Source organism: Phodopus roborovskii, unplaced genomic scaffold (assembly GCF_943737965.1).
Source record: "Phodopus roborovskii unplaced genomic scaffold, PHOROB, whole genome shotgun sequence".
Lineage (NCBI taxonomy): Eukaryota > Metazoa > Chordata > Mammalia > Rodentia > Cricetidae > Phodopus > Phodopus roborovskii.
The window spans coordinates 21,120-31,339 of record NW_026126679.1 but is presented as its reverse complement, the minus strand read 5'-3'; the positions used below and the strand labels follow the sequence as shown (position 1 = coordinate 31,339).

General features: G+C 40.0%; 1 pseudogene; it reads left to right on the top strand.

Annotated features, from left to right (window-relative positions):
• Nucleotides 1-1,209: 1,209 nt before the first annotated feature.
• LOC127214157 (E3 ubiquitin-protein ligase MSL2-like) lies at nt 1,210-2,942 on the top strand (annotated as a pseudogene).
• Nucleotides 2,943-10,220: the final 7,278 nt, after the last annotated feature.

Below are 10,220 nucleotides of genomic sequence, written 5' to 3'. Positions count from 1 at the left end.
ACATAGGGAGGCCCCCTGGGACCCTGGGCCCTACACCACAGTGCACTACAGGGACAGCCCAAGCAAAGGGACAATGTACCTTCTTACTAATCAACCAAAACCCATACAACCTAGGAGAGAGAGTATTTGAGAGCACCTGGGGAAGAGCAGAGTGAGCTTGAGTCTTGAACTGAGCATGCTCTGTTCTAGGATACCAGGTGGGCCTGAAGCACTGCACCATCCATCACAAACAGAGCAGTATGTGCCCAAATGAAGTAGAGCTGTGCATGAAGTGAAGGTGAGGGCAGCCAGGCCCAAGGGAGGGGACTGCAGAAGGCCTGTTTGCTGGGCTGTGGTGGTGGCATGGTGTGGTGAACTCGCCTAAGCCATGGCTCAACAGACAGTGGCAGTGGCAGTAGAGCTGGGATGAGTCATCAGTGCTGTGCTGAAAAGATGGCAGGGCTGTGAGTGGGCTGGGGCTGTGAGTGGCCTGCACTAGTGCTGGTGATTCTGAGTTTGCAACCTAGGAATGAGTGGTGCAGCCACTGCTTTGCTGGGCCTGTTTTCTGCCCACTCATAAAACCTTGGGCTTGCACATTTCCTCCTGGGTCTCCCCCTTTTTGGTAGGGGCCTCCTTCCTGCTGCATGAGGCACAGAATGGACCCCATATCTAGCATTGCAAGATTACAGCAGACACACCCACCACTGCCTAAACTCCTGGCACTAGACTCCTGCATGGTAGTCCTTGTCATACCACTGCCTCTGTGAAGGTGCTGCAATGGAGTAAGGGCCCATGGCTGGAGATACGGGTGCTCCTGGAAATTATCTGGTCCATACCGTTGCTTACAGCTCCATCCAATGGTGCCTCTGTGGCCAGATATGCTGCTCGAGCCCAGGCCACCAGGAGAGTTGCAGGGCTAAACCAAGTGCCATTCCAGGCCAGATCATACAATCTGTGGCTACCTTGGTTGAACTCCATAGCTGATTGCTCACTAGTTTCCTCTCTCTTTGTTCTGCTCGACTAAGGGACAGAGGAGGGGCACTGAGGCCCCATGTGTGGGAGGATGCTTTAGCTTCACACACTTGATGGATTTTGGTTGCTGCTTTGGCCAGTGGTTCTGCTCAGATTTCTCCTAATAGTTGTAAACTCACAATCGTTCCCTGGCTGCTTAGAAACTTGCATCTGGAATTTCTTTTCAACTGAGAGCCATTTGTGTCCAAGGGTTTGTAATGAACCCCATGAATGCTACTGCTCTCTACATTTCCACCAATCGCCTAATGTTCAACCATGACCCTGGAGACCCCAAGGCATTTCAAGAGATTATCAGGATCCTTCCTTACTTGCGACAGTCTCTCTCTTGCTGTGTTTGTGGACATTTGCTACAAGATCCTATTGCACCCACCAAATCCACCTGTCAACAATATGTCTGCAAAATATGTAAAGGCAAGAAAATGATAATGAAAACTTCATGTAGCTAGTGCATAGACTATGAGCACTTTGAGGGAAACAAGCAGTTAAGCATCCTGGTAAACTGCTACAAGAAACTATGTGAATATATAACCCAGACAAGACTGGCACAGGACATAAGACAAACAGTTGATTGTTCTTTTGATACTTTAGCTTTACTCAATGAAGGATCGTTGTTTTATGAGGACATAGAGAAACCTTCAGACTCATCCTTCACTCTGTGTTTGACACAGTCCCCTTTACCTTCAACCTCAGAACCCATAGCAGATCCCCATGCTAATTTATCTCCAAAGTCTGAAAGTGCCCTCAGCATTGCTATTGGCAGTTCTGTTGTCAATGGTTTGCCTACTTACAAAGGGCTTCAATAGATAGATTTGGTATAAATATCCCCCGAACCCGAACATCCAAATATGATCGACATGTGTAATACTGTTGATATAAAAACTGAGGATCTGTATGAGAGCCTGTCACCTGTCTGTGACACGGTAGCCACTGATTTGTTCTCCACAAGTATTGATATCTGGAGTTTCTGTAAAGAGCCAAAACCTGGTGACTCTCTTTTGCTGAGTGATGAGAAAGTAATCCGCAGTTTAGAAACTTTCAAATACAGAGGTTCGATGTCCTAATTTGCATCCAAATTTGGAATCCACTGTATCCAGTGAACCTTTTTTGCAGCTTTCTTCCAAATCTCTTAGCCATAATATTTCTATGTCTACCAGCCCTATACCCCATGTGTTATCATGTACAGCAGCAACTTCAAAGGTAGCAAAGTTGAATCGAAAAAGAACCAGATATGAAAGATACAGTGAAAAAGTTCAGCCACTTCCAATTTCTACCATAATCAGAGGCACAACCCTTGGGGCATCTGCTCCTGAGACAGTGAAGCATGAAAGGAAAATCTTCCTTTAACCTATAGCTACTGTTTCCAATTGAGGTACAACACCCAAGACCACCAAAACTGTACTTTTATCTACTAAAAGCATGAAAAATTGTCATGAACATGGATCCAAGAAATCCCACTCTAAATCCAAGCCAGGTATTCTTTAAAAAGACTAGGCAGGAAAGGCAAAGATTCTTAGTCATCATGTTATTCCAGGAAGTCCTACCAAGTCTGTGTGCAAAAAGCCCCAGGGAAAGAAAGGATGTAAATGTGGGCATGCTATGCAAAATCCAGGTAATCTTACATGCAGCAGCCAGTACTGACATTGTCACTCTAGCCAGAAAGACTGCATTCATTGCAGATGCTGAAGGCTGCCAGAACTCCTACCCAGCCAATGGGGAGAAGAAGCTGGAGGCATTTGCTGTGCCAGTGTAGGCCTTGGAGCAGAGCAGACTCACATTGGGTGTTAATGTGACCAGCAATGCTGTGTGCAACACAAGTACCAGTACCAGTGTTATCAATGTCACAGGGTCCCCAGTAATGACATCTTTAGCTGCCAGTACAAATGATAACAAAAGTTTGAATGAAGCTATGGATATGAGATTTGAATGTTAACTCAATGGGTCTTGAAGCCTACCCTTGGTAGGAAATAGCTACAGTTTTATGGCAGCTATTCTGTTTGTTTAACTTGCTGGAATTCCTGCATATAGATCACTTGTATCATGTGTTTTTATTGCTAAGTTATATGTGTTAGTGTCGTGGAAACAGTGTGCAGATAATGGAGGAGTACCCTACAATTATATGTTCTTAGTTCTTACAGAACCTGAGAGTTTGAGAATAAATGCTGATGCAAGATGCAACTTATTTATACAAAATGAACTTTGGCAAGGAAAATAACCTCATTGTTTTTGATCATGCTTTGTGCATAATCAAAGTTGATGGTTAAATGTAAGGAAGTAGCATCAAGTAAGTTCATGAGGATTGTGCTAGTTTTTTTTTTTTTTTTTTTTTTTTTTTTTTTTTTTTTAATAGTGATTAGTTTATCAGGCACAGCCTTCTGATTTCTGATGCCACAGAGAACTTTCTTCTGTTGAAAATTTGATGTGTTCCAGCTCAATTTTTGCACTGACATAATACCTATTATGATCATGAAAATTGGCTACTGGCGTGTATGAAGCAGTTCTTAAATCAGCAGCATCAGCAGTATTATGAAAGAAAATTTCCCACTCATTAGGATGTCTTAAGAAATCTGTCTTTTACCTATATAATAAGAATTTTGTGACTCTAAAGAAAGAAATTAAAGAAGATACCAGAAAATGGAAAGACCTCCCATGTTCTTGGTTAGGTAGGATAAACATAGTAAAAATGGCAATCTTACCAAAAGCAATCTACAGATTCAATGCAATCCCCATTAAAATCCCACCACAATTCTTCACCGACCTTGAAAGGATAATAATCAACTTTATATGGAAAAACAAAAGACCCAGGATAGCCAAAACAACCCTATACAATAAAAGAACTTCAGGAGGCATCACCATTCCTTACTTTAAGCTTTACTACAGAGCTATAGTTCTGAAAACAGCCTGGTATTGGCATAAAAATAGACAGGAAGACCAATGGAATGGAATTGAAAATCCTGATTTAACCCACGCACCTATGAACACCTGATTTTCGACAAAACAGCTAAAATTATACAACGGGGCATGGACAGTATCTTCAACAAATGGTGCTGGCACAAAAGGATGAGGGTGTGTAGAAGACTGCAGATAGACCCATGTCTGTCACCATGCACAAAACTCAAGTCCAAATGGATCAAAGACCTCAACATCAATCCAGCCACATTGAACCTCTTAGAAGAGAATGTAGGAGGTACCCTTGAACAAATTGGTATAGGAGACCGCTTCTTGAATATAACTCCAGGGGCACAGACACTGAAAGAAACAGTTAATAAATGGGACCTCTTCAAACTTAGAAGCTTCTGTAAGGCAAAGGACACAGTCGACAAGACCAAATGGCAGCCCACAGACTGGGAAAAGATTTTCACCAATGCTATATCCGACAAAGGGCTGATCTCCAAAATATTCAAAGAACTCAAGAAGCTAGCCAACAAAACAACAAATAACCCTATTAAAAAATGGGGTGCAGAACTGAAGAAAGAATTCTCAATAGAGGAATTCAAAAAGGCTGAAAGACACTTAAGAAAATGCTCCACATCCTTAGCTATCAGGGAAATGCAAATCAAAACAACCTTGAGATACCATCTTACCCCTGCCAGAATGGCTAAAATTAGAAACACCAATGATGACTCATGTTGGAGAGGATGTGGAGAAAGGGGAACATTCCTCAACTGCTGGTGGGAGTGCAAACTCATAAAGCCATTTTGGAGATCAGTATGGCGGTTCCTCAGGAAAATGGGAATTAGTTTACCACAGGACCCAGCAATCCCCCTCTTAGGCATATACCCAAAGGATTCACATCCATGCAACAAGGACATCTGTTCAACTATGTTCATAGCAGCACTATGTGTAATAGCAAGAACCTGGAAGCAACCTAGATGCCCCTTAATTGAACAATGGTTAAAGAAGATGTGGCACATCTACACAATGGAATACTACTCTGCAGAAAAAAATAATGGTATCTTGAAATGTGCAGGCAAGTGGATGGCACTTGAAGAAACTATCCTGAATGAGGTAACCCAGTCACAAAAAGAGGAACACAGTATGTACTCACTCATATATGGATTTTAGACCTACATCAAAGGATCACCAGCCTATAATTCACATCACCAGATGAACTAGGATACAAGGTGTATTCTAAGAGATTCATATAAAGTCCCTCACAGAACTGGGAAGGGACAAGTCCCCCAGAGCTCAGGTGAAGTGGGGGAAGACAGCTAATGGAGAGAGAAGTAGGAGAAAATGAGGGGGAGGAAAGGAAAACATGTGCGACCAGGAATATTGAGCCTGGTTAGGAATAGAAGATAGGAAAAAGAGAGAGACAGACAGATACAGAGAGAGAGAACATGAAAGAGGGAGCCAATATTGGTTTGAAGATAAAATTGAACACAAAGAAAGGTCGAGAGAACCATAAGACTGCTCCCAACTAACAAGTTGAGTTTACGTGGAAAGGTTATCATAAATGCCTTTCCCAGAGAGTGAGATCAACAACTAACTTATCCAGGGAGCCCTCAACTAATGCCTGTTGAAAACAGGATCAAGCACCCATACATAAACACTGAGTCGAACTAGAACCCAGATGTAGATGGAGAGCACAAGACCTTCCGGCAGAAACACATACTGACAGCTTACCTGAACAAGGAGGAGCTAACGGCCACTAGACTGATAGCTGAGAAGCCAGCATGGGACTGACTCAGAACCCCCTGAATATGGGTCTCAGTCAGACGACTGAGCAGTCAAAGAGACCTCAGACAGTGCAGCCAGGATGTATCCCTGGTGCACAAAGGACTTTGCGAACATATCCCCCATGGAGGGATAACTGCCTTAATCTAGAGACAGGGAGAGAAGCCCTAGTCCCTACTTCACATGACCTGTCAGATCTACATGACCCCAACTGGATGGCATTCCCCTACATATGGAATTGGGGTGGGGGGAGGGAGGAGAGGGTGTTTAGTGTGTATGTGAGAGGGCAGAGAAGGTAAAAGGGAGGGAAGGAAGGAGGAAGGGAGGGAAGGGTGAAGGGAGGGAGGGAGAGAGAGGCAACTGGGATCGACATGTAAAATAATAAATTATATTAAAAAATGCTTTGACTCCAAAATTTTAGTTGAAGAACATGTTACTGGGGAAAAGCATTTCTATTTTTGTTTACATAGAAAATGAAAAGATGTGGATTCCTACCAGACTAATGTAGTTTGATCACGCCAGACTGTCTGAAACAGAATACAAGGGGATCCTACATTCAGCACAGCTGGACAAAGTAGCCCTACAGACCACAGCCAGGACTTCTGAATCTTCTTCGAATCCCCCATGACAGCGCCTCTTACCAGCAGGAAGTAGTTTGGAAAGAACGACATCCACATTCCCAAATATTGTGTTTAAATGTTTGTTTTCATTTAATTGGACTTTGTTATATAAAATAAAATGAAATAAAAATTAAAAAAAAAAAAGGAAACCAAGGTAAGGATGGGCATTCATAACTAAAAAAAGACTAAAGTGATGTATAATGCCTAACATGTTCAAAAAATTATTTACAGGATATAGGTTTCCTCTTCCATGATTTCTTCCCTATTACCTGATATCAACATGATAAAGCGGGATTTAAAATACATACAGGTTTAGAAATGTGGATGAACAAAATTATGGCAAATTCATTGCCATAACCTATGTCAGTTTTCTGATAACATAGTTCCTCATACAGGAATACTCAAGGGTATAACCTTCTTGTGAAAAACAATGAACAATCACCAACTCACACAATGACATCACATAATTAAAATTAAATCAAATCTCCAAACAGATTTCCATATTTGAATATTTTTCTCTAATCAGTACTCAATCCTGTAACCATTGTGTTGAGGGTCTTAAAGTTTTCAAAGTTTTCCTGCAGCATTAATTATTCCATGTAAAAGAAAGTAAGCATGAAGGATTGGGATTAGAGATAGCAATCCATCTGAAAGATCTACCATACTCTACCACGTTGATTACATATATAGGGTTTCTCTCCAGTATGTGTTCTTATATGTCTTTTAAGATGACCATTACTTGCAAATGCCCTACCACATTGATTACATACATGGGTTTCTCTCCATACCAGTATGTGTTCTATGATGAGACTGGAGATTCCTGCAGTGAAAACGCTCTACCACATTGATTACATACATAGGGTTTCTCTCCAGTATGTGTTCTATGATGAGATTGTAGCGTACTAACTCGTGAAAATGCCCTACCACATTGGTTACACACATAGGGTTTCTCTCCAATATGTGTTCTTTTATGACATACTATATAACTGTATTGTGAAAAACATTTGCCACATAGATTATAGTCTTGTGTTTTCCCTCCAGTATATGTTCTAATATGTCTTTTAAGCATAGTATATCTTGCAAATGTTTTACCACATTGACTACATTCATAGGAGTTTTTTTTTTTTTTTTTTTTCCATGTGTGCTCTGTCACTGAGAAGAAGGAAATTGTGACATGCAAAGACTTCACCACACTCTGGACTTCTATATGGTTTCTCTCCAGTATGAATTTTTTTCAAGCCATTGAAGATGCCTGTAACCCACAAAGTTTTTCACACATTCATTGTGTATATTCATAGGATTCACTCCCTTATGGCTTCTTTGATTCCTGCAAAGATAATTAGCATATGTAAAACTTTCTCACATGCATGAAACTAAAGAAACTTTCTACATGTATAAAATAAAGTTGTAATTTGGCCTAATTGTAAACAAGAATCAGATCTTGAGTTATACATTCATAATGCTTCTTTAATGTGGTATTGTTTTGTTTTCATTGAAGATACCTGTGGATTCAGAGTAAGAGCTTTACTTCATGGCCCTCAATTATTGCATCTATTTACATAAAATCTCCCACATAATTGAAAAAATTGAAATGACTCAGAGATTTGCCATATTTATACTATTTATCATTTTTTAATTCATAGAAATCATACTACATTGGCTAAATATACCAGTACAAATGTAAGAATTCACATATTACAACGGTCATATGGGTTTACTACAGTGTAAATTGATGGTATCTTTCAGATGACTTAGGAATACTGATAAATTTGAAAGTTGTTTCACACTCAACACATATCCTCAAAGTGGGGACTACTAAATATCTTTCATTTCTTCTTGCTGTCATAAGAGGGTACGTTGTGTCTTTCTACATTCTAAATTCACTTGGCTTGTATTTAGAATAAACTAAATAACTTTTTTCCCTACATTTTCTAATACAGAATGTCTCTGTGTAAACCTAGCTATCCTGGAACTCACTTTGTAGACTGGGTTGATCACAACCTTAAGGGATCCACCTTACTCTTGATCATGAATGTTGGAATTAAAGGTATGGGCCACAACTACACGGCTCTACATATGATATGTTTATGAAACTAAGAAAACAAATAAAAGGTTTCCACATAGCGTTCACACTTTGACTTTCTTTAAATCAACTTTAAGGTTTCTTCGTGACAACCTTCTTGACACTCATAAACTGACCTTTTCAATATCCATAGCAAAGTCACAAATAGATAAGTAATGCCTGCTTAACTACAGACTTTTTTCTTAGGAGCTCTTGGACATATACTTATCACCTATGCAACATGTATACTGTTTAAAATATCTGAATAGAATGGAACTAAACAGACTGGCATATCTACAGAATAGATATCCGGGTGCTATAATTCAAAGGGTGATATCTGTTAAGACATAGTTTCCTTCTCATTTTACACAAATGCCTTGCAAACACAGAAGAGCTACCTTTCACTGAGGTACAGGGTTTTGTGAGAAAATGACAATCATCACTTTAAGCTACACTTATTTTCACTGTTGTTCTTCTTAATATTTTAATTTTTTAAGTGTGACTCTTCAAAAAAATTTCCAGGATACATTAAAATATCTGCAGAGCCAAATTTGCATAAATTTGCACATGAAAATTTACCTTCTGTGTCTTCTAGAAGTTTGACAATGATCCTTCGTATTGTGGTTATCCCAAATGTAGTCTGAAATAAGAGATAATATATGATGTATTCTTGCAAATTGTACAAAATTTAAGTAATAACTTCAATGAACCTTAGAACCATGCCTCACTCACCCAATTTTCCCTTTTCTTAATCAAATTACAGAATAGTGTCAATAATCAAGAAACAATTGGTCCCTTATTTTAAAACGTGAAGGAAAATTCATTCTTACCTGTAGCAGCGAGATTCCTGTAGGTGACCAGCATCACATTTTTGTAGAGACACTTCTGAGAAGGATTTAGCAAAGCCCACAATTCCTCAGTAAAGTGGATGTGCACATCGTCATAGGTCACTGCATCCTAAAATAACACAAAGAAGTATAATACATTGTAAATGTAAACTTCTTTGACAATATAGTCATATAATCCTTGGTGTTTCCCTCACTTATTTTACACATGAACATTATGATACATTCACCCAGTCACATTAGAAGTAAACTGAATTAGTAGTCCATATGCACCATTTCTTTGGCCATTTAAGTTGCATATACCCTGAGAAAGAAATCTCAATAAACAGACATAAAGGGAGAGGCAAGCTAACAGAACAACACTACTGAGAACACATCAGAAATAAATTGCATGATAGGGAGATTCTATCATAGAAATAACCCAGGTCCTGGAACCAACTTCTGTCTTTGTTAGGTTTTCATTGCTGTGTAAAGACACAGCAGGGTCAGAGTAACACTTACAAGGAAAATATTTAATTGAAGTGTCACACTTAAAATTTCAGAGGTTCTGTTATGGCAGGGGACATGTCAGCATGGAGGCTGCTGCAGTCCTAGAGGTTAGAGTCCTTACAGCATGACTCAGAGGTAACAGGGCTTGTCTGACACACTGTGCATCATTCTGAGAATAAGAAACATCAATGCCTGACTCTACCATGATATGCTTCCTCTAACAGGGAAAGCCCTCTCCAACAAGGACACACCACACCTACTATAACTAGTGGGAACTCACAGAGTATGGAGTGACAGCTAGGGCACCTTCAAGGCAATAAACTGTACCCTTTGAATGTGGTTGACACTTAGGTGACTTGATCTGTTAGGGGGCCCTTGCAGTGAAACCAGTACCCAACCCAGTTGCTTGAACAGTGTTTTTGGAGCTCACACCTTATAGAGGGATACCTTTCTCAGTTGAGATAAAAGATAGAGAGGCTTGGTTCTTCGTCAGATTTGTATGCTGGACTTTGTTGACT